Source organism: Camelus ferus, chromosome 27 (assembly GCF_009834535.1).
Source record: "Camelus ferus isolate YT-003-E chromosome 27, BCGSAC_Cfer_1.0, whole genome shotgun sequence".
In the NCBI taxonomy this organism is placed as follows: Eukaryota; Metazoa; Chordata; class Mammalia; order Artiodactyla; family Camelidae; genus Camelus; species Camelus ferus.
In genome coordinates, this window is record NC_045722.1 from 10629811 (window position 1) to 10652643 (window position 22833).

General features: G+C 42.3%; 1 protein-coding gene and 1 long non-coding RNA gene across 9 annotated transcripts in view; one reads left to right on the forward strand and one right to left on the reverse strand.

The window, feature by feature from the left end:
* ZNF592 (zinc finger protein 592) overlaps window positions 1-2172 on the reverse strand; it is a 48489-nt gene extending 46317 nt beyond the window's left edge. For 3 of the 7 annotated variants that reach the window (XM_032469076.1, XM_032469075.1, XM_032469072.1), the window contains exon 1: window positions 2054-2171. The gene's annotated coding sequence lies outside the window, so the exon portion shown is untranslated. Of the gene's footprint in view, window positions 1-1512; window positions 1653-2053 lie in introns of those variants that run through there. The other 4 variants (XM_032469078.1, XM_032469073.1, XM_032469077.1 and 1 more) reach the window with 3 other exon arrangements.
* A 37-nt stretch (window positions 2173-2209) lies between these two features.
* LOC106730674 lies at window positions 2210-22409 on the forward strand. 2 transcript variants are annotated; one of them, XR_001367125.2, is made up of 3 exons: window positions 2210-3239; window positions 7968-8089; window positions 21183-22409. It is a non-coding gene; the product is annotated as an uncharacterized LOC106730674 (long non-coding RNA). The 2 variants fall into 2 exon arrangements; XR_004315653.1 differs by having other exon boundaries at window positions 2212-3066.
* The last annotated feature ends 424 nt before the right edge of the window (window positions 22410-22833 follow it).

Sequence of the window (22833 nt, forward strand, 5' to 3'; positions counted from 1 at the left end):
GAACTTTTAAACTGTAAATATCAAGTCACTCACTTAAAACCCTTCAAAGGTTCCTAATTACACTGGGGATACAATCCAAACTAAGGAGGGAAGGCATTCGGTCCCCAAGGCTCCCAGTGATCAGGCACACCTCTCCATAGACTTACCTCCCCTCTCCTTTTCCTCCTTGAGACACACAGGCCTCTTTCACTTCCTCCAACTTGCCAAGCTCTGTACTGCTCCACACATGGTTAACTCTTAACTCTCCCTCAGGTAGTCTCAGCCTAAATGTCACTTCCTCCAGGAAGCCTTCCCTGACCCCCCTCAACCCAAATCAAGGCCCCTATCTCTCACCACTCTCTTCACCTTTCTTTCCTTGTACTCATCACAGTTTGAAATGATTGGTTTACCTCTTCCTTCAAAGTTTCATTCAAAAGACACCTTCTTAGGAGGCCTTTCCAGGCCACTCAGATGTAAGTTCAATCCCCACCCAATAACTCATATCCTCCTTCTCTATTTTCTTTTTCTCTTTAGCACTTATTAACAGACTATATTTTATTTTATTGTCTTCCCCTTCAACACCCCCCACCCCAGCAGAATGAAAGCTTCATAAGGGCAGTTATTTTTGCTTGCTTTCTTTACAGCATCTAAAACAATGCCTGGCACATATTGGTTGCCAAATATTTGTTGTTGAATGAAATTTCAAGATTATTTATTATTGGGTCTCCACACTAGTCTATGAGTTCAAGCTAAATCATGTCTATCTGATTTACTACTGTACTCCCAACACCTAGTCCAGTGCCTGGCACATAGTAAGTGCTCAGTAAAATTTTACTGAATGAATTAAAGCCATGACCAGCAGAAAAATTGGAAAATGGTCAAAAATATGTGGGCTAGCACCTTGCTTCCTCTTCTCTTTCACTGTGTAATGTACCTGCGAGTTTGAGGAAACAGACCCCTCAAATCCCACCAAGCACCCAGCAGACCAGGCATCTGTCTGTCCACATCCTGTATGCTCAGCCACACTGTACACAGCAACAGACGCACCCTACAGGCCCTCCACCAACAGAGCTGAAGGCAAGTGGGCCAGCCTTAGGCCAAATACCATCTTATCCCCAAGTCCCATTCTCCTACTGCCAGTCCTATTCCAGGCTAGTCCTGGGTGCCAGACATGCTTCCCCGGGTGGGATTATGGATTTATTTCAATCCAGGATTTTTAATGCCACCTCTGGCTTACTGAAAGAAAAAAAAAAAGTTAAAAAAAAAAAAATCCCTGAGCAGCTTCAGTAATCCTGGGGTGCTCCGAGGCAGGCATACCTAAGGTCATAAGGACCCCTCCCCCTCACACGCCCTGATCCAAGGCCAGGAGGCCATCTGTCCAGCAGACGCTCTCCGTCCTCCCTCGGGTCACATTGAGCCTCACCACCTCCCCCCGCCCAGGTTGGCAGGAAGAGCCCCCTGCAGAGAGACAATTTCCACCCTGATCGACAGGCCTGGTCACCCCCAGGACCCCCAACTCTGGAGCAGGAATACCTGTCTGCTCCCGAAGAAATCTCCCCCAGGGTCAGAACTTGGGCCGAGGTAGGGGGAGGGACTGAGGGGCGCCAAAAAAAGGTCGATCCCCCAAGTGTCTGCCCCGTGACGGCGCCAGCTCTTCGGGCGGCCGGGACGGTCCGACTGACAGGGAGCCCCGGCGGGGGAAAGTGGCACCGTTATGCGTGCCCGGGCGGGGGTCCGCGGGCCGACGCCGAGGGCGGCCGCCCGTCCCGCGCAGGGAGCACAGCATCGTGCCCGCCCGCCCGGCGGGGTAGCGGCGGGTCGCGGCGGCGGAAGGGGCAGGCGGCCCGTCCGCCGGGGGCGGGGTGGGGTGGCGGCCCGGGCCCGCCAGGCGGCGGTCGGGGGAAGTGGCTGCCGCCTCGGGCGGCGAGCAGGGTCCGCCTGGCTGCAGGGCCGGGCCGCGGCGCGGGCGCAGGCTCGGCCCCGGCTCCGCTCAGCCCCGACTCGGGCCGGGGCGGCCTAGGCGGCGGCCCCAGCCCACAGGCCCCGCCCGGCCCGGCCCGCGGGGGGCGCTTACCTGGCGGCGGCGGCGGCTGCAGGCCCCGGGCTCGGCCGCGCGCGTCCCCAGCGCCGGCTGCGGGAGCCACAACATGGCGACGGCGGTGGCGGGCGGGGCTGCGGCTCCGGGGGCGGAGCGGGGGCGGGAGCCGGCCTGGCGGCGGGACCTGGCTGGGGCCGCGGGCGGGGGTGGGGGGGCAGGCGGAAGGCGACTCGGACCTGGGCACCCGCCCAGGGCGGTGCGGCGGAGGGGCTGCCCCGGCCTGGGCCCGGCCTCTCGCTTCTCGCCTCCTGCCCCAACCGGACCGCGCGGCACCGACCCGACGGCGGTGGCGGGCAGGGCGCGGGCGGCGCCGGGCAGGGCTGGACCCTAGACCTCGCGGACCCGGGCCCGGCCCCTGGCCTCGCCTGCCCCGCCGGCCCCGCCTGCCCCGCGGAGCACTCGGCGCGGTTCCGGCCCGGCGCCCGCTCCCTGCGACCTGGGCCTCTCGTCCTCTGACGCGCCTCCCGGGCAGGGGCCTTAGGTCCGGGCCGAGGTCTCCCACTAGAGGGCCACGATCTGCCTACGCGGCTGTCTCGCCCCAGGGGACGGCGAGCGCCTCTGGAGCCGGGACGGCGTCCTCTTCCCTCAAATCTGGCACGTAGTGGGGCCTAGTAGGCTGCCAAACGAAAGGAAGTGAGGTGGCTGGAGCCTAGCACTTAGTAGGTGCGCCCCAAATGTTTGGACATTGCTGGATCGAGGGACTTGCACACAAGCCTGGAGGTGCGGGGCACTGTGACATGTTGCCTCTGGGGTCACCGTGACACTCGCGGTGAACAGAGTTGGAAGCCTGACAATGGGTGCCTCCCAGGGCTAGACTGCGAGACCCTGAGTGCCTAGGGAAGCTATGACTGTGCCAGGTGAGAACTCAGAGAGGCGGGCAAATGGCCAGGAAGGTGACCGGCAGGACCTTCCGAGAACCAGCGTACCTGGAAACGGCGGTGTGAAGGTAGCAGCTAGGTGAGAGTGTGACAGCACGGGATGAGGCCCTGGTGAGCGCCCACTGCCAACCATGGAGAAATGCCTTTTGAAGAACCAGGAAAGAGACGCCAATTTGCAAAAGGGGAGGAACTAACTTTCAGCCAGGGCCTGCTGTGGCCAGGCTCTAAGCTGAGTTGAGCACTTGAGTGGGGAGTATGAGGTGAAGAAATGAAGGCGGTAAAAGGTGATGATTCTTTCCAGAAGTTTGGCAAGGAGAGGGAGAGAAAAGTAGGCCTATAGCTCCGGCGGTAGTAAGAGTAAAGGGGAGAGGTGTTTTTTCTTTTTTCAATTTGAGGAGGAGCAAAGGAGCTAAGAGGGGGGAGCATAAAAGATAAGAAATAGGATAACTAATAGTGCATGATCTCAGAAGAGGAAAAGGAGATACGGCTTGGGGAGGGGGAGGAAGAAATCAGAGAAGAGGCACACCTCTTTCTAGATTTAAAGGATACGTAAAGACAGAAATATTTTGAGGTGGGGAGGTATGCATGACATTGCTGTAAATATTTTGAGGTAGGGAGGCATGTATACTCAGCCTTGCATGTTTCCATGATCAACTGATCAGTCAACCATAGTCCTGCTGGGCTCACTGCCCTTTAAAACTTAAGTGCAATTGGCTCAAACCCCTATTTCACTTAGAGAGGGAAACTCAGCGTATCTGCCAATATTTCAAAAAGATTCATGAAGGAACTTACATTCATCCAAATTATCACTGGCCCCAATTTTCTATTTCCAAAAACAAAACAAAACAAAACTCCATTGTGCTCTTTGAGGAAATTTATCACTATACCCTGGGTACCACTCCATTTATATTCCCCCAAAATATGGCACCATATGTGAAAACAAGCAAAATGCCCAGTGTTATATGATTGTTAAATTATAGTTCATTTGTAACCATTAAAAATCATGCTGAAGAAAAAGATTAATGACATAGGAAATACTTGTAATTAGAAAGCACATCATAAGATGATATGATACCAGCTTGCAATATATAAACATACATAAATGTGTATCACACATAGATTTTAAAACGGGACTTTCATTTTCTTCTGTGACTTTTATATTTTCTTATTTTTATGGTAGTACATTAACGTGTACCTTGAAATCAGGAAAAATGATATTTTTAAATACATTTTAAAAGAATTTTTAAGAGGTTTTTTTTTAAGGTATTTATGGAGTTCAAAATAAAGATATTAAGAATCAGGAAAGGAAATTGGAAATGGATCTTTGAAAGATGGATAGGGGGAGGGTATAGCTCAGTGGTAGAATGTGTGCCTAGCATGCATGAGGTACTGAGTTCAATCCCCAGTACCTCCATTAAAATTAAATACATAAATAACCTAATTACCCTCTCCCCCCAAAAAGATGGGACTTTAGCAAGCAGAGATGGACTAGTTGAGGAGGCTGCCCTGTGCAGAAGGAACAGTATCACTAATCAAAGACATGGAATAAGTTCAGCAAACACCAAGAGGTCAGCTTGGAGCAAAGGATTCATGTGGGAGAAGTATAGGTGAATCAGTCTGGAAAGGTAAGGCAGGCTACGGCCTTGAATGCCAAGTTTAACACTTTGTAATTTGTAGGTTGGGAGACTCTGGGGCTTGAACTGTACAGGTGATAAATTTTAAAGTAAATGTTCCTTTATGAGGTTCTAGATCTTAACCCTGTCCTGATGATATTTGGATATTTGATTGACTCAGAGTGAAGAGGCAGGGGCAGCAGTTTTTTCATTCCAGTTGTTTATAGAATGAGAAGTGGTCCTTGCTTCTCTGGTTACTCTTTACTACAATTTTTATTCACAAGGCAATTTTACAGAGCAAATTAGTAAAGAGAGAAAATGAAAGAAAGGAGAAATGTGCACTTTAAATCAATGCTTTGCAAAAACTCTTTTTTTTTTTTTTTTTACAGCTTTTCATGAGGTTGGCTTTTTTTAGATTTCATGAGTAAGTGAAATCATACAGTATTTGTCTTTCTCTGTCTGATTTATTTCACTTAGCATAATGTCCTCAAGATCTATCCATGTTGTCAAAAGTGGCATGATTTCCTTCTTTTTCATGACTGAATAATATTCTTTGCACTCTTTTCTGACCATGACACTCCGTAAGAAATATATTCCACATCTCAACCCAGAATATACACACATGTGTACACAGACACACACACCTCTGAAACAAAAAGTTTCATTAAATATTACCATTATTTCATGCAATGCATGCTGATATTTTCAACTTTATTATTTTTTATTTCTTTTTAAATACTGGGCCTACTACATTGATCTTGTAATCTATTATAGGGCTACAAAATGCCTTAAGAAACATGGAAAAAAGACTAGACTATTATTCCCTGTTACATTTGCATTTCTCAAACAGCCATTCAGACAATGACCTTAAATTTGCCATGTTTACATGCCCCAGAAATCAGCAGGACAGACAAGACTCTTTCAGGATGTGGTGGGGGAGGGGATAGGAGGATTGGCAGAAGCCATGTTTGGATTTCTCTTCCCTTCTCCGTAAATATTTCCTGATATCAACATTTCTCAAGAGCTATAAATGTTTTCTCCTTTGTCTAGCTTGAGACACAGGCCGAACCTCAAACAAAGCTAGACTACTACCAGACTATCAGAGACAATGTTTCATTTGAATGAACAGAATCACGGACTAAAATGAAAGGGAAACTAATGTATCTTGATTGGGGAAAATAGAAGCCATCATATCCAACACGGTTGGAGTATTCCAGGGACAGTAAGTGCTACCCCTGTCCTAGAAGTTTGAACTAGTGAAAAAATGAAAATATCAACTTTATTACCAATAAAGCTGAGCTGAGGAATGTCTTGGATGACGACCAATAGGCTTTTGACCATTCTTTGAATTAAAATAATCTCCCCCAAAACTCCAGCCTTCATTTTGTAGAGACCTAGCAACTTGAACCATGTCTGATTAAAGAAGACTGCACTCTCTCTAAGAGCAGGCAGACCCAAAATCACCCATTAGGTAAGTCACTCCTCCTGGAAGAACCAGGACAAATTCTTTCCTACCTGCCCTCCTATGGGGGAAAAAGATTAGGGAATAAGGATTTATCCTTACACAAACAAATTGGATCTGGCCCAGTAGTTGGTCAGTTAATTAGAAAAGTATATTACAGCAGTGAATTATAAAAAGTGGTAAATATACACCTTAACATTTTATTTTTACTTCACACCTTTAAGGAACACCCACTTGCCAATCTTTTGATGTGAAGCCAAACCTTTTCTTTGAGCAAAAGTGGTGATTAGAGTTCTTGAGTTGTCTTTCCTACATAATTCATATCCATGATATATTTTCTGTGCTTTCCAATTTATTTCTTTAAAGTTAACTGAGGACTTAAAACTTCTTGCAAAGCAATATTACCAGAGGCCCCTTTAAAAAAGAAAAAATCCTCTGTAATTGTCTCACCCAGATCTAGTTTGACAGTAATTTTCAACTAGTCTTTAATTTATATTTCCAAAGCATTCAACTGATATTTCATAGAAACAGCTCTTTTTCATGTTTATGTCTCATCAGTTTATGTGATTTTAATTAAATTAATTATACTCTGGCAAACAGCTGTCATAAGCAGTTTTGGGACCAAACACAACAGACTCTTTTTAGACATCTAATTCAGCTAGTAGGAAGAAGTGTGTAGGTATTCCAGAGATGGACTAACTAGTCCAAAACATTCAGCAGGCATGGGCAGTAGTCAGTATGTTTATTTGGAGGGAAGGGAAAGGGTTGATTACAGAGAGTCCATTAAAAGAAGGCCAGTTAATGCTCATAAACAAATATAACCAACTCTGGGTGCATATAGCTAAACATTCTTCTTCCATCATTTATCCATTTTATAAATGTTTATTGCTATTCAGGACAGTGCCAGGCACTATGCTAGATCCTGAGGAAGCACAGCTCACTGATGAGGAAGAAACTAGTATGTAAACAAGATGAAGAGGCAGAGTGGAGAACGAATGTTCAGGAGCAAATCCCTTTACCTTCTCTCCACTCCATCCCCTCAAAAGCACTGTCCCTTATTCCCATTTAGCCAAAATATAGCTTTAAATGGCTTGGGATTGGTATGGTTATCACAGAAGTCCAAATGGTAACACCACCTACACTACATTAGCTTTATATATATGCATATATCTTAAGTACTTTCCAATGCTAATAAGATGATGCATTGATGAGATGGTACATTCAGAGAAAGCTGTGGGAGAGGGAATTGGTATAATCCTCTTCAAAAGCAATTTGACAATACTTCTGAAAAGCCTTAATAGAGATGTGATGCTTTTTTGACTCATCAATACCACTCCTAGAAATTTTTCCTCAAGAATTAATCCTCCCCAAAAGAGAATGGCCACATGCACAGTATTTACTATAACCTTATTTTTGAAAGTTTGAGACATATGAATGATTAAGTAACTTATGGTATGCAACACTGTATAAATTATTATTGAGTACACACACGATGGGGTAAGAGAAAACATTTGATTACATATTAAATGAAAAAAGATACAGTTTGCTCAATTATACTAAGAACCACTGAATTATATACTTTAAAAGGGTGAACCTTGTGAATCATATCCATTTTTTTAAAAAAGAAACAATTCTGTATTTTTGCTTTTGTATCAGCCAAAATCAGCAGGAAACAGATGGGCCCCTCAAATATGTAACTGAAGAAAGAAAGTTAATGAAGGGACAGAGGACAAAGATGAGGGAAACCAACAAAGGATAATAAAGCACCCCAGGGCTATTACCTGCTCAGAAGCCATTATCAACCACAGGCCTGAAGGGGCAAAGAGATGGAACCAGTGCTCAGTTGACAGCCAACAGCTGAAGGAGAGGGAGGGCCAGCGGGAACTTAGAGGAATATAGCTCACTCTTTCTGTCTCTCTTTTTCTAATCTCCTGCAGTACCTCCTACTGGCTGAACCCAAGAGGAAGCCTAAGGGCAAGGGAGTCCAGATGACACTCTCCTTCAAGGTTAGCCTCTGGAGAAGGATAGAGAGTGGATCTGAAGGCAGAATACCCAGCAGGTATGTAATCATATAACAGTGTGAGAACTGTCTAAGCATATGGCCAAAGGCCAAGGGAACCTGGAAAAGCAGTCTTTCTAGATAAAAAGTGGAGATAGTTGGAGAATGGGTAGGCTAGGTAGAGATGGCAGGAAAGATTGTTAACTCAGGCTGAGACAAGGATGAGAGCCCAGCATGGGAACAATTTATCATTTGGTCAAATTCTGAGCTCTGGAAGATATTAGTAGGAGATACAGAGCTAAATTAGACTAGAGTATGAGAAATTCTTTCCCTATCATCTATTACCCTGTATTTCTCTTTCCCAACTAAATTTCATGCCTTCAACAAATAATTGTTTAGTACTTATTATGTGCCAGAAACTGTTAGGCCCTGGGGATTGAGGAGGGAACACAGGTAACATCCTTGCTCACTTGGAGTTTACATCTTGGTGGGAGGAGTTGAACAACAGACAAGTAAAGTGCTAGAACAAAAGCACAGGAGATCAGGGAAATAAATTTCTGCCCATCCTGCCTTGTAGAAAACTCTTGATTTAGGCCATACATGCCCACACACACCAGAGCTCCTGAGTAAATCTGGACTTTTGTATCTCTCACCTGGACTAAGACCAGACTATCCTAATTGATCTTCCTGCCTCCAACACACTCCAACCAGTCCTCCACTCTGCTGTGAGAATCTTTCTGAAATGAATCTTGCTAGTACCCTGCTTTGAAAAGTACCCCGCGATGTTCTGATTTGCTTATCATGTGGAATCGTGCCTAACCTCATCATCATGGACCTTACCTTCTGGATCCCTCACTTGCATGTACCTCTCTCATTCTCCTTTTCTACCAACACTAATTATCTCTAGTCTATTGGGCATGTTGCCCTTTCTCTCCTTCCTGTCCCTTTGTGCTGCTCCTTCCATTTGGAATGCTCTCCAAAACCTCCCCGCTTCCTCCCAAATTTGGCAATCCTCTCCTTATTCTTTTAAATCCATTAACTGTCACCTCTTTGGTCAAACTTTCCAGATCTCCCCTGGTGTGAGGGAGTATCTTCCAGTCCCTGCCTTTGTGTTATCAGTATATGTTATAGATACCTCTCAGTATATTTACCATACCATATAATCCTATGTCCTAGAGCTCAGGTGTACAGGATTGGGTTAAACATGACCCATGGGTCAGGGACTCTATATATTGGTTCATGTGTGACCCTCTTTTGTTACTTATCCACCCTAAAAACTAGAATTGACAGCTTACATATATTTCCCCCCCCCCAGTGTTTAATCTTTTTTTCTTCCAGTTTTGTTGAGATATAATTGATACACAGTACTGTGTAAGTTTACAGTGTATAGCATAATGATTTGAATTACATCATGAAATGATTACCACAATAAGTTTAGTGAACATTCATCGTCTCATGTAGATTCAAAATAAAAGAAAAAGAAAAAGAAAAAAATGTTTTCCTTGTGATAAGAGCTCTTAGGATTTACTCTGTTAGCAACTTTCTTAACATACACCAGTGTTCATTATATTACTCATGTTGTACATTGCATTCCTAGTACTTATATCTTATAACTGGAAGATTGTACCTTTTGACTACCTTCATCCAGTTCCCAGACCCCCTCACCCCACTCTCCCACCCACCTACATGCCTCTGGCAACCATACATCTGATCTCTTTTTCTGTGAGTTTGTCTGCTTGTTTCTTTGGGGTTTGTTGTTGTTGTTGTTTTTAACATAATTGACCTGTAACACTACGTTAGTTCCTGGCATACAACATAGTGATTCAATATTTCTACACATTACAAAATGATCACCATCTCATTACTTAATCTGTTTATCATTTTCTTGCTCTTAAAAATATTTTACCTAAAAATATTTTATTTAAAAAAATTTTAATTGTCCTAGCTTTATAAACATTTAAAGTTAAAAAGTCTTGCATTTTAAGAAAGTTGCAGTTGAATGTGTTTATATATGTTATAAGCTATATGTATTTTCTCTTGCGAAATATCTTTTTGTATCTTTTTGCCTACTTTTCTATTGGTTATTTATCCTTTTCTCATTAATTTTCAAGATTTCTTTATATTTTTTCTTTATATGTTCTTTGCAGTTTTTCTTTTCTTAGAAATCAAGTACACTAAACTTTTTAAAAATTTTCAAATATTTGTATGTCTATATAGGTATATATTTATGTGTGCGTAAGAATATGCATACATATTTCTAAAACATACTTTTAAAATTTATTTTACTTTTTAATTTTTTATTGTTGTGGGGGGTATATATATATTGTTAATAGTTGTTTTCTTAATTAAAATGGTACTATTCCCTACATAATATCCTGGGACTTCTTTTTCACTTTTCATGTTATGTTACTAAGACTCATCTCAGGCTTGTTGCATGTAGTTGAGTTTATTTATTGTGGCTGCTATAGACTATTTAAGTATGTGAATATGCTAATGTTACTTTATCCCTGGCAGCAGCAGAGGCTGTTGGTACACTGTGTTCTTCCCTTTGGCCCACATCTGATTTCAGCCAAATGTGTGGTGGCCAGTTTTGTGGGACCTCCCATTTACTAACAATGTCCACTGCCAGAGGCCTTGGGCCTCTCCAATTCTGCTTTAGGCCCCTTCTTTTTTGGGGGGGTAGTTAGGTTTATTTAATTAATTTATTTTGAACCCAGGACCTCGTGCTCGCTAGGCTTGCTCTCTACCTCTAGAGCTAAGCCCTCCCCCTAGGACCTTCTTGAATGCTGCAGAGCCTTTACAGCCCTCTCCCAGGCACAGACTGAAAGTAAAGAGAGTTAACCCTCAAGGCAGTGGGGGATGTGAGCCAAGAGATAAATGTCCTGTCTCTCTTTCTTCAGATGGACGATTCTAGGAGGCATCTTGTATATTTCTCAGATGTCTCCCTGGAATCACACTCCTTACATTGGCTTTTCCTGCTACTTTGCCTCACTGTCCCTCTTTCCTTCACTCTTGCTGCCTGAAATCACTTCCCCAATAAACAACCTGCACCCAAGTCCTTGTCTCTGCTTTAGGGGACCTCAAACTAATGCAACCAATTTCCTGATAATGAGCACTTGGATTGTTGTAGGTTTTTGCTGTTACAAAAGTGCTACTAAGATTGAACCTAGGACCTCATGGGTCCTACCACTTGAGCTGTACCCTCTCCTAGTTTGTACTTCTTGATGAGTAATGGAGCTGAACATATATTCATTTATTTATTGATCATAAATATTTCACCTTCTGGGAAATATCTCTTCAAAGCTTTTTCCCATTCTCCCTTTAGATGACTGTCCTTTCCTCATTAATTTTACCAATTTTTTGACACATATGGTGATTCTCCTTTAGAACTCAGGTGCTCAAAATAAAGTTAACCATAATCTTCACTGAATATGACATTATTTTCCTATTTACAAAATTAATGCATGCTTGAGGGGAGGATTATAGCTCAGTAGTAGAGTGTGTGCTTAGCATACATGAAGTCCTGGGTTCAATCCCAGTACCTCTGTTGAAAAGTAATATCAAATAAACAAGTAAACAAACAAACAAGCAAACAAACAAACCTGATTACCTTCATCTCACCCCCCAAAACCAAAAATAAAATCCAAAATTAAAAAAAATCCCTTCAAATTAATGCATGCTTGTTGTAAAAGAAACATGTAAAAAATATAAATATGTTTAACTTAGTTTTCATTACTAGTGGCTTTACCCCACCTCCAAGCAGGAATAATTTCCATGAATAATTCGCCACCCCATATTTTGGGGATTTTATTGTCACAACTATCTCTCAGATTAGATTGATAATATCTCAAGGGTAAGGACTATCGTATTCATCTTTGTGTTCCCAGGCCCAGGCCGAGTGCCTGGCTTAGACCACAAATGGAGTACATTATTGTTGAGTGAACCGCTGAAAGCTGGGCTACAACAGAAATTTTGAAGTTACCAGAAGACTTCACTTGGGAACAGAGGACTCAAGTGAAAGAAAAGTGGGAGATAGCACTGGTGAAATGTGCTGGGGCTAGATTACCAAAAGCCTTGGCCGTTGGGCCACAGTGTTTAATTTTTATCTTGGAGGCAGCCAGCCAGGAAAGCATTCAAGACTTTTCAGGTGGAGGGAGGCTATTTGTTCTTATGTTTTTACCAGTGACAGAATTAGAACAAAAAACTGACAATCCAATCATCTAATGGCAATGTACAGGATGTAAGGGGGAGGAGTTTGGGGAAAATGAAACTGAAGACAGAAAAATGAATGAATCAAGAAGTAATTAATTTAGGGGGGCACAGACTCCCATGAAAACTGTTTATTTCACAAAAATAGACATAAACTCAAGCCCATGCACTTTTAAGGAACCCTTTGATTTGTGTTGATTATTCTAAGAGTGAGAGAATAAGAATCTAAACCACAGAGGCAGGGTGTGTTCATTCATTTAAACATGTTTATCCATCTCCTGCTACATGCAAGGCACTGTGCTGAGCGCTGAGAACAGACACTGTCCAGTTTGAGGCGTGGGGTACTGTATGGCATGGTGGCCAAGAGCACAGACTCTGAACCCAACTGTCTGGTTTCAAACTCCTGCCAGGTGTTTGGAATCTTGGCTAATTTACTGAATCCATCTGCACTCCACAGATGTTTGACAGAGACAGTAATATCACCACCCTCGTGATTAAGGGAATCCTACATCTCCATAAAACAGTTAGAATTCTTGGCATGCAGAGAGCCCTCAGCAGAGCTGTAAGGCAGAAACCAGAGTGGAGAGCAAGAGGAGGAAGCAGAGAGCACGGGTTTGATTTCAAGAACTTTGGCTAAAACAGAAGAGGAGAAAGAAGACTAGAGGGGGAAGTAAAGGCAAGGAAGAATTTTTTTTTTTTTAATCTGAAAGAAATCCTCAATGCTGACAGGGAGAATGTAGCAGAGGGGGAGAGGCTGCAGAACATCACTGCTGATCTGTTCTTTCCCTCTAAGGGTACCCAGATGGCAGGATGGCAAGGGCTCTCTGGCAAAGGTAGAAGGCCTGGTGACAGCTAGGAAGCCACTTCCGCTTGTGAGCTGGAGGGGTGGTGCCAGTGTGGCTGCAGGTGCTGGCTCTGAAGTAACCCCAGGCAAGTGAGAAGGAATGTCACCAACGGGGGAGGGGTGAGGAGTGGCGGCTGGTGGGAGGTCTGTGGAGAGAGGAAAAATTGTGACATACCATTTAAAGTGGGATGGTCAGTGACTAGAGGAAGGAGACAAGACTGTCAGGAGCCAGGAAATTTGTAAAGATACTGTCTGGTTGGGTAACTTCTGGTGGTCCCGGGAGCTATAAGAGGAGGAAAGCATCAAAAGAAGTGGTGCTGAGAGCCAAATGTCATGGTAGTGAAGTTGTGGAGGATGCAGACGGATAGGGGCTGCTGGACTTGCCAACTGATTGGTCATTTCTGAAGTCGTGTCTTGAGAGTCACTATAGTGTCAGAGCAGATGACATATGGCAGAGGAGGAAGGAGAGAAAGAATGGCAAACAGTAAACCACATGCACACCAAGAACACTGACTGCGAAGTGAAAGGGCAAAGTAAGACCTTAACCAAAGAGAGTAAGTAAGTCAGTGAGGTGTATTTTTCTTTCTAAAGGTCAGGAAAGCTACATATGTAAATTTTTTTTTAAATAAGGTAAAGGCAGCACTTGTACATGCTGGCAGGAACAGAGGCCCCTAAAGTCAGGAGGGGCAGGATGCAAGCATAATGTGGTTAATAAGCAGCTCCTCTGAGCCAGGTGTTTTCCATAAGACTAGGTTTTCCCCAATTTATAGAGGAGGAAACAGGCTCAGAGAAGTGAAGTCTCTTGCCCCAAGTCACACTGCTATTATGTGGCAGAGTCAGGATTTGAATCCAGGTCCTATGGCTGTAAAGCATCAGAGCTTGCCTACCCCTACCCCTACCACAAGCAGAAAAGTTGGCACTTCTGAGGAGGAGGAATAAAAGTGTATGGGTTTTTTAATTTGGCATGATTGAGAAAGTCTCACTTTACGTAGAAGAAAATTCAGGGCAGAGAACGGCACTCACCTTTCTGCAGGGAGAGAATTCGTTGGACACAGACAAAAAAAGTTACAGCTGAAGACTCAGGACACTTGCATGGCCAGTTCATTCACCCAAATTTCTACCCAAATGGTTGCTTCATGGGAGAATCAATGTTCTCTTAATTCGAGGGAATGGAGGGGGAAAGAGTTTTTGCATATCGACCAAGTATTTATTACAATTAGCAACTTGAGGCATTTTGTAGTGCATTTCTCATCTATTGATATTTTCTGATAGATGACTTCAAAATACCTGCCTAAAGAACAGACCTCATTTCTTTTTGCCAAACTCCCACATGCAGTAAACACCGAGTAAACCAAACCACGGCCAAAGGGAACTGCATAGTGTAATAGTCAGGTCACAGGCTATGACCAGAAACAGAAACTGAGAGCTTTGGTGAGAGAACTGGGCAAACAGGACCCAAGATCAGGACACGGGGGCAGACCCTGTTGCCACACCAAAGTTCCAGCCCCAGAGGTCACACCAAAGGCCATGGAGAACATGCCAGGGTTCAAGGGCATCTAGTAGACCAGGAAAGACTGAAAAAAGGAGATCTGAGCAGAAAAGAGATAGTCACCTGATCCAGCCTGCACATTAACCTCTACGTGCCTACAAATGCAACTTTAAATAATCTAGTACCCACATTCAAAAGAGTGAAAGGAAACAGGGGAAATTACATTTAATGTATTTTATTTAACTCAGTATATCAAAAGTATTGTCATTTCAACTTGTAATCAATATGACCAATAGTTTTCCTTCCCTTTTTCATACTAAGTCTTCCAGATTTGGGGCGTATATTTTACTTGCAGCGCATCTCAGTTCAGACTAGCCCTAATTCAAGTGCTCAGGGGCCCATGTGGCCAGGGGCTTTTGTGTCGGACAGCCCAGGCTTAGAGAAAACCATCCTTCACATTTTGACGTTCAAGTGTTTTGTCTATATATTTTTCTTTTCTTTTTTCTTTCTTTCTTTCAGAACTTGTTGAATTGAGTAGGGCTGGATTATAAAGGAAGTGAGTAAAAACTCTCATATTCTGAGAGTTTCAAATTTGAAATTTTAAATGTTCCAAGTATAACTCTCCCAGTTAATTTTCTTTCTACCCCCAAGAGATGGCTATTTTGTTTGTTTGTCTGTTTTTGTATTTGCTTTTGTTTTTGTTTTTGTTTTTTAGCCCCACAGTGCACAGAATCCCTTGGGAAGCTAAAAAGGCAAGGAGGGAGTGGGAAACAGGTGCAACCAAATGTTCATTCCTTTTGTTCACTTGTTTGTTCATTTTTTCTCTCATAACAAAAGTTACTAAACATCAACCATGGATCATTTGTGCCTAGGGCTAGTTTTACAGGCATCTTCCCTGGCTTGTGAAACCTACAATTTAGCAGGAACGCCAGACAAATAATTAAAATTAAATGTTGTGATAGGGGAAATATGAGAGGCTGAGTGGCTATCTAGGAGAATAATTTAACCCATTCTTGGAGAGATAAGAGGTCTTTGGCATGGGGGAGGGAATGAAGATTGCCTAAAGTGTGGGCTAAGAAAAGGGCGAAGAGAAGGCTAGAAAATGCTTGAGGCAGAAAGAGCAGAGGTAGGGAAGGACCAGAAGCCTTTGTGGAACTGAAAGAAGTCCACTGTGGTTGGGGCCCCCAGGGGAGGAGGTAAGGCTGGTATCATGCATTTTCCTCTGGGCAACCTTGTTAACAGTAGGAGTTGGAAGGCAGGATGTTGACAAATCTGGAATAGGCAGCCCCAGCACAGGAAGTACTCCACCCCAGACATATTCCTTCACCAGTTCAGTTGAGGTTTACTAGTTAGAGACTCAAATGGGTTAACAAGCTCCATTCAAATCCAGATTTACACAAACCACATTTCTAGTGGTGATTCATTGTCTCAACAGTTTCCCACCGGATCCCTTAAGCTACCAAGAGAAGCCAATTCCCTGTCATTAGCAATAGGATGTAAAAGCTCAAAAGGCAACTCATCAGTGACAGAGGAGGCATAAGCCCCAATTAGAGGAGAGAGGTTACGGTTGCCCCCACTCTTGGCCCTTCACCCACAGGACCTCCACATTCACAATACAGCTCTCTCCTAAGAACTAAAAGACAAACAGCAAGGCCTCTTTCTTCTTTTAGCCAAAGAAGAATGGCCAAACAGGAAACTGATGCTCCCCCTCCCCCCACATATACACACATACCAACCCTGAAGGCCAATACTTCCTTCTCCCAGCTGCCCTTGCAGCTGTCCAGGACCTTTTAAAGACAGCTCTCCAAAAATATTCCAGGGAGACTTGAGTGACTCTAATAATCTCTCTGCACAGAAGACACCTTTGATTTGGGGGAAATGATACTTCTTCTTGACACCCCATGTTACCCAAGCTACTGTATCTTTTAAAACCTGTATCTCTGATGTCCACAGTCACTGGGTTGGTGGGCAGAAATTCCCATTTCTTTAGCCCCTAATCTGACCTTGGGGAGGCTTGTGGATAGGCCCTCCTGGAAAACCCAGGTAGGTCCTTTTGGGATGTGGCTCCAGGAAAGAGCTAGGCTTCCGATGTGGCCTGTGTGCTGACCTGCCCTGATATGCCCAGGCCACTTCCTTTCCTGGCAGGATCATAGGGAGACCTTCTCCTTCCACTTATCACTTCTTTCATTGGGAAGGTCAAAGAGAAACTGGTGAGATCAGAGTTTTTTTGAATAAGTTTTTAAAAAATGAAGTTGACTTTGCTTCTGCTGGTATCCATCCTTGATTTATACAGAAGTGATTAACCAGGGTGCAATTATAGAATGACAGACTTTCTGAGGCCTAAGCATTTGTACATCAGTTTGAACCCACTTCTTGTTTTTAATAATTATTAACACTTATTGTCCATTTACCATTTGTCATCCATTGTGCTAACAGCTTTATTAACATGTACTATCTTGTTTAACCTTCAAATTATGAAAATGATTTTCTATTCCCATTTTACACACCAGAAAACTGAAGATAAAAAACAGTTAATTGATTGGCCCAAGATCATGCAGCTAGTGAATGGCTGATCCATGATTCCAAATCAATTTGGCCTGAGTTACTCTCTAATAAGGTACTTCCTTCAGGCAGTCCAGCAGGCTATATATAAAGGAAAATACCAGGCATGCCATTGTGATTGATGGGGTCCAAAAGACTACGTGTTGGGAAGATTGACAGCCCAGTGAGCGGAGAAAATAGCATGTCAGAGCCCCACATTTGGAAAAGTTAATTCCTTAGGCTTTACATCTTTATCTAGTCTGGGATCACCTGTCCTAAATATCTGAATTATTTTCATGAGAGACACTGTTTCCACCCCAGCACTGCAGGGAAACCTCATTAAGCCTTTCCAGATCTGCCCAGTTTATATTAATCTCTCCATGTCCCATTCCTTCCTAATGGATTCTTTTCATCCCATTATTTCTTGCTCAGCCTATCTTTTCTTCAAAACTGTAAGCTCCCAGGAATGAAGTCTGGGTATTAGCCATCAACCCACACCTAACCCCATTTCTAATCTGTGCTTGACATTCCTCTGTTACAATGCAAAGCTGACCCAGCTGTGGCTTCCCTCACAAGTCTCCTTTGACTTAGGCCATGCCTGAAAGATTCTTTTCTTCTCTAGTTTCTGTAGCATGTGTAGGCTAGCAGTTATACCTGAACTTGTTTCCTTTCATAAAGATGCCTTTTTTTTTTCCTGCTGCAAATCTTGCTGAAAGCTCTGTATCTTCTGCTTTTTACTTTGATAATCCACTTTCAGCCTTAAACACACACACACACACACACACACACAGACACACAGTGGGCCACCATCCCTGTAAATCTGAGTGAGGATAATCCTATCCTGAGTGTCATTCTTGATCCTTCAGTCTCTGGGAGGGCTGGGCCTCCTGGGCTTTAAGGCCTCCATTCATTCATTTGACAACCTTTTTTTTTTTTTTTTTTTTTGAGATGAGGAGGTAATTAGATTTATTTACTTATTTTAATAGCGATACTGCGGATTGAACCCAGGAGCTCATGCATGCTAGGCATGCACTCTACCACTGATCTATACCTTCCCCGTCATTTGACAACTTTTCTTGAGCGTTTGTTTCGTGTGAGATGTTGGGGGTACATAGATAAATAATAAGGCCCTTGCCCCCAGAAAACTCAGAGTCTGATGAGAGAAACAGATATACAATTAGATGATGAATATGCAGATACGAGAAGTACTGTGAAGTCTCCCCAGAGAAGGTGGGAATGAGCTGAATTTGAAAGGCAAGGAGGAATAAAAAGTGCTGGGGTGAGGTGGAGGTCTTTTCAGGCAGAGGAAGCAGCTTACACCAAAGTGAGAGTATGCAGCATTCAGAGAACTACACACTCTCAAATGTGAGAAGAGTGAGACTAGTCAGAGAAGTAGGCAGGGGCCAGATCACAAAGTGCCCTTTGTAGCACGCTAAGGAATTTGATCTTATCCTGCAAGTCAGGAGCCTCTACTGAAAGATTTTATGTAAGGAAGTAACATCATCAAATTAATGGTGTGGTTAAAGTATTCTGGCTGCAGTGTGGAGAATACATTGGAGTGAGGCAAGACATGGGAGGAAGACTGCAGGGGCTGGAAGACTGATTAGGAGTTCACTGCAAGAATCAGGATAAGTGACAGTAGCATGAGCCAAGGTAGTGACAGTGGGAATGGAGAGAGTAGATGAATAAGAGACATATTAAGAAAGTAGAATGGGGGGAGGTGGGTATAGCTCAGTGGTAGAGTACATGCTTAGCATGCACAAGGTCATGGGTTCAATCCTCAGTACCTCCATTAAAAAAAAAGAGAAAAGAAAGTAGAATAACAAGACTTGGTGACTAATTGGATTTGGGAAGTGAGGGAGAAAGAAGAATCAAGAATCACAATCAGATTTCTTACTTTTGTGATGGAGTGGTGCCTCTGTGGAGATTTGCAACATAAAAGGAAGAACAGGTATTTTATGGGGAGTAGTGAGGATGGGGAGAGGTGACTTTTGGACATGGTAAGCTTGAGGTGTCTGTTGGACATCCAGGTGGAGATATCTAGAGGCAGTTGATATAAAGGTCTGATACCCAGGAGGTGATCAGAGCTGTAGATATTGGAGAGTTAGTTCAGTGCATATAGAAGATAACTGAAGTCATGAGAACAGATAAGATCACCCAGAGGCAGTGTAGGGTGAGAAGATGGTGCAGGCAGGATTCCACCATCTAAGGAATAAGCTGAAGATTCCTTGATGGAGACTGACAAGCCAGAGAGATAGGAAGCAATGTTGGAAAAGGAGACCTAATGGACCTTGAGGTTTCAAGCAGCTGTTTTATGACTTTCAGCCACATGATGGGGGGCAGGAACCAGTTTTCAGTGAATTGAAGAAAGATGTAGATGTTAAAGTTCAATGGATATGCATATTTGCTGAAATTCATCCAGCTGTATACATATCATTTATGCATTTTTACTGTATGTAAATTATGCCTCAATAAAGCACTCAGCATAAACATTTTGTAAGAAATAGTTGAACATGATCATATGCTGGGAAAAGAGAAAATTGAGGGGAAGAAATTAAGGGAGAGAAGAAAGAAGGAAGGGGGAAAAGTTCTGAGGTGGAAGAGATAAGGTTTGGGCAGGTGGAAAGATTAGCTTTAGACAGGAGGGATTCCTCTTTCACTGACAGGAAGGAATGAGGAGGAAGGGATGTTTATGGAAGCAGGTAAGTTGGGTAGGGGATAAGGTAGAAAGTTGAGTTTCTCTGTAATACTTCTTTTCCCTTGAAACTGGGCACCAAATGTTGTGGTTTTAGAAATATGTCTACAGATCCTTTGACATTCCTCCCTGAAAAAGGTGGAACTTAATTTTCCTCTCATTTGAGTCTACACTGGACTAATTTCTAACGAATGGACTATGAAAGAAATGATGATATGTTATTTCAGAGATTAGGACTGCCATGTTTGTCTTGATAGGGTAACAAATCATCCTGATTTACCTGGAACTGAGGGATTTTCTGGGATGCAGAAATCTCAGTGCAAAAATCAGGATAGTTCTGGGACAATCAGGATGAGTTGGTCATCCTAGTCTTGAGCTTATTCTTTTCTCTCTTTGCTCATTCACTCTGATAGAAGTTAGCTGCCATGTTGTAAGCTGCTCTAAAGAGAGGCCCACTTGGCAAGAAACTGAAGGAGACCTACGGGCAACAGCCAAGTAGGAATTGAGCCTTCAACCCAATAGCCCAGGAATAACTGAGACCTACCAACAACTACATGAGTGATCTTGAAAGCAGATCCTCCCTCAGTTAAGCCTTCAGATGAGACTGTAGCCCCTCTGGACAGCTTATAACTTTATAAGATAACTTGACCCTGAACCACCCAGTTTCTGATCCACAGAAACTGTAAGATAATGTTTGTTGTTTCAGGTTTCAAAATTTTGGGGTAATTTGTTACACAGAAATAGATAACTAATTCATCAGATCAATGAAGATGAGGGGGAAGTGGTGTGATAGGTTTCCAGGGCCTAGCATGGTTGGATGACTTTCTCCAGCAGCCCTAGACAATGCCAGACAATGTGCTTGTCCACTTTGCATGCCATTCATATTATGCAGTGTCCAACAGTATCTTTTTTCCCCCAACAATATAGTTTGATAAAGGAATTTTGCCAGTATCTTATTTAGCTTTCTTACTGACCATATTTATCATTAACACTATGACTGACTTTAAAAGCTTTTTGGCAAAAATGTGTCCTGCCACTGCTTTGGCTATAAAAGCGGATAAAGGATAGCTTTATAGTTTTGATCATGTCTCTTATCTTTAGGGAGAAATTTTATCAATGTTGTATTAGGAACCACTGTTCTCTAGGTTTTTTCCTTCCTTTAGAAAAATTCTTTTTATCAGATTGGCCACTGAGCTTTTTTGAAAAATGGCACTAAAGCTTCATTGTCTTTATGCCACTATTTGATCAAGTTTCATAACGTGTGTAATGAAACATATATAATGTACTGGGAACCAGGGGCAAACAGACTACCAGTTTAATAAAACATAAGTCTTAGAGTCTCGTGGTATGTCTTATTAGTACTTTTCTTTTTCAGGTGCTCATCATAATTCATTGCACTTGTGGATCACCCTATATTTATACGCACTGGATTCCTGGGCAATGTTTAACTTACAACTTTTTTTCTGTGTTTAAAAGTATTCAGCATCCTGATTTAATTAACTTTCAACTAACTGATGTGAGTTATTGATCCATTTTTGTGAGTTGAAAATAAAATGTAACACAATGAAATCTCAAATTTAACATATAAACAATAACACATATTACAAAATAATACATTAGTTTAGATTATTACAGGTCTTCATTAAGAAGAAATGTTTTAAGAACTGAATGTTTTAAAGTTTCATCTGTGTTGTAGATTTTCTTTTTGTTGCCAAATAATATTCCATTGTATGGATATACCACACTTTGTTTAACCCTTCATCAATTGATGAATATTTGGGTTATTTGCACTTTTTGGTTATTATGCATTATGCTGCCATGAATTCATGTACCAATTTCTGTGTGGACAAATGTTTTCAGTTCTCTTAGGCATATATCTTGGAGTGGAATTGCTGGTTAATATGGTTAAGATAGTAACTATAGAAATATAGTTAACATATTTAACCTTTTGAGGAACTGCTCTATTTTCCAAAGTGGCTGCACCATTTTACATACCCACCAGTGGTGTTCCATCCTTCTCCAAACTCGTTATAATAAAAACTATCTATTTTATCATTGTAAAAACTGTCAAATATATTTAAATTTTTATTTGGAAATTACTTTCAATTTAAAGAATTGCAAAGATAGTACAGAGTTCCAATTCTATATCCTTCACTCAGCTCCCCTCAACGTTAGATAACCAATATTTTGAGAAAGATAGAAATAATAGCAAGAGACCAGCTCTGGTCTTTCTTGTCCTAGGTATATATTAGTAGCTTTGGCCAGTCAAAGCAAAGGCTTTATATGCAGACATTCTGACTTCAAATGGTTTGACTTAGAATTTTTGGACTTTTACCATGGTGTGAAACTGATATTCATTCAGTAGGAACTGTACTTCTTTTCCCAACCTAGTGATATGCAGTATGATACTCTCTTCTGATGCTGGGCAGTGCAGCAAGCCACAGCTCCCAGTCAGTCACATGATCACGATGGTAAATAACCGGCATACTTAAAACCATTCTGTACCCACACAACCATTGTTTTTCACTTTCAGTATAGTAGTTAATAAGTCACATGAGCTATTCAGCACTGTTTTTTAAAATAAAATACGCTTTGTAAGTGTTCTGAGCACTTTTTTCACTAATTTTTCAGTTTTATTAGGTAGAATTATTACAATTTGACTGCACATATACAATAAATTGCATGTAAATACATATACACAATATACTGCACATATTTTTTAAAATTTACATATATGTACTGTTCATTGTTTCTAAAAACAGTTTAGAGCTTTAGCTTTTTAAACTTAGTTAACAAAGGGATAAAGCCAACCACAAAATAAGAATCAACAGAATGCAGTAATCCAATCATAAAGGACAATCAAATACTGAGCACATTTAATTAAGGTAGGCTACACCAAGCTATAATGCTCAGTAGGTTAAATGTATTGAATGCATTTGTGACTTACGGTATTTTCAAATTATGAGGGGTTTTGGGGAGGTAAGTCAAGGAGGTAAGTCTGTATAGAGACAGAAGTCAGCGATAAT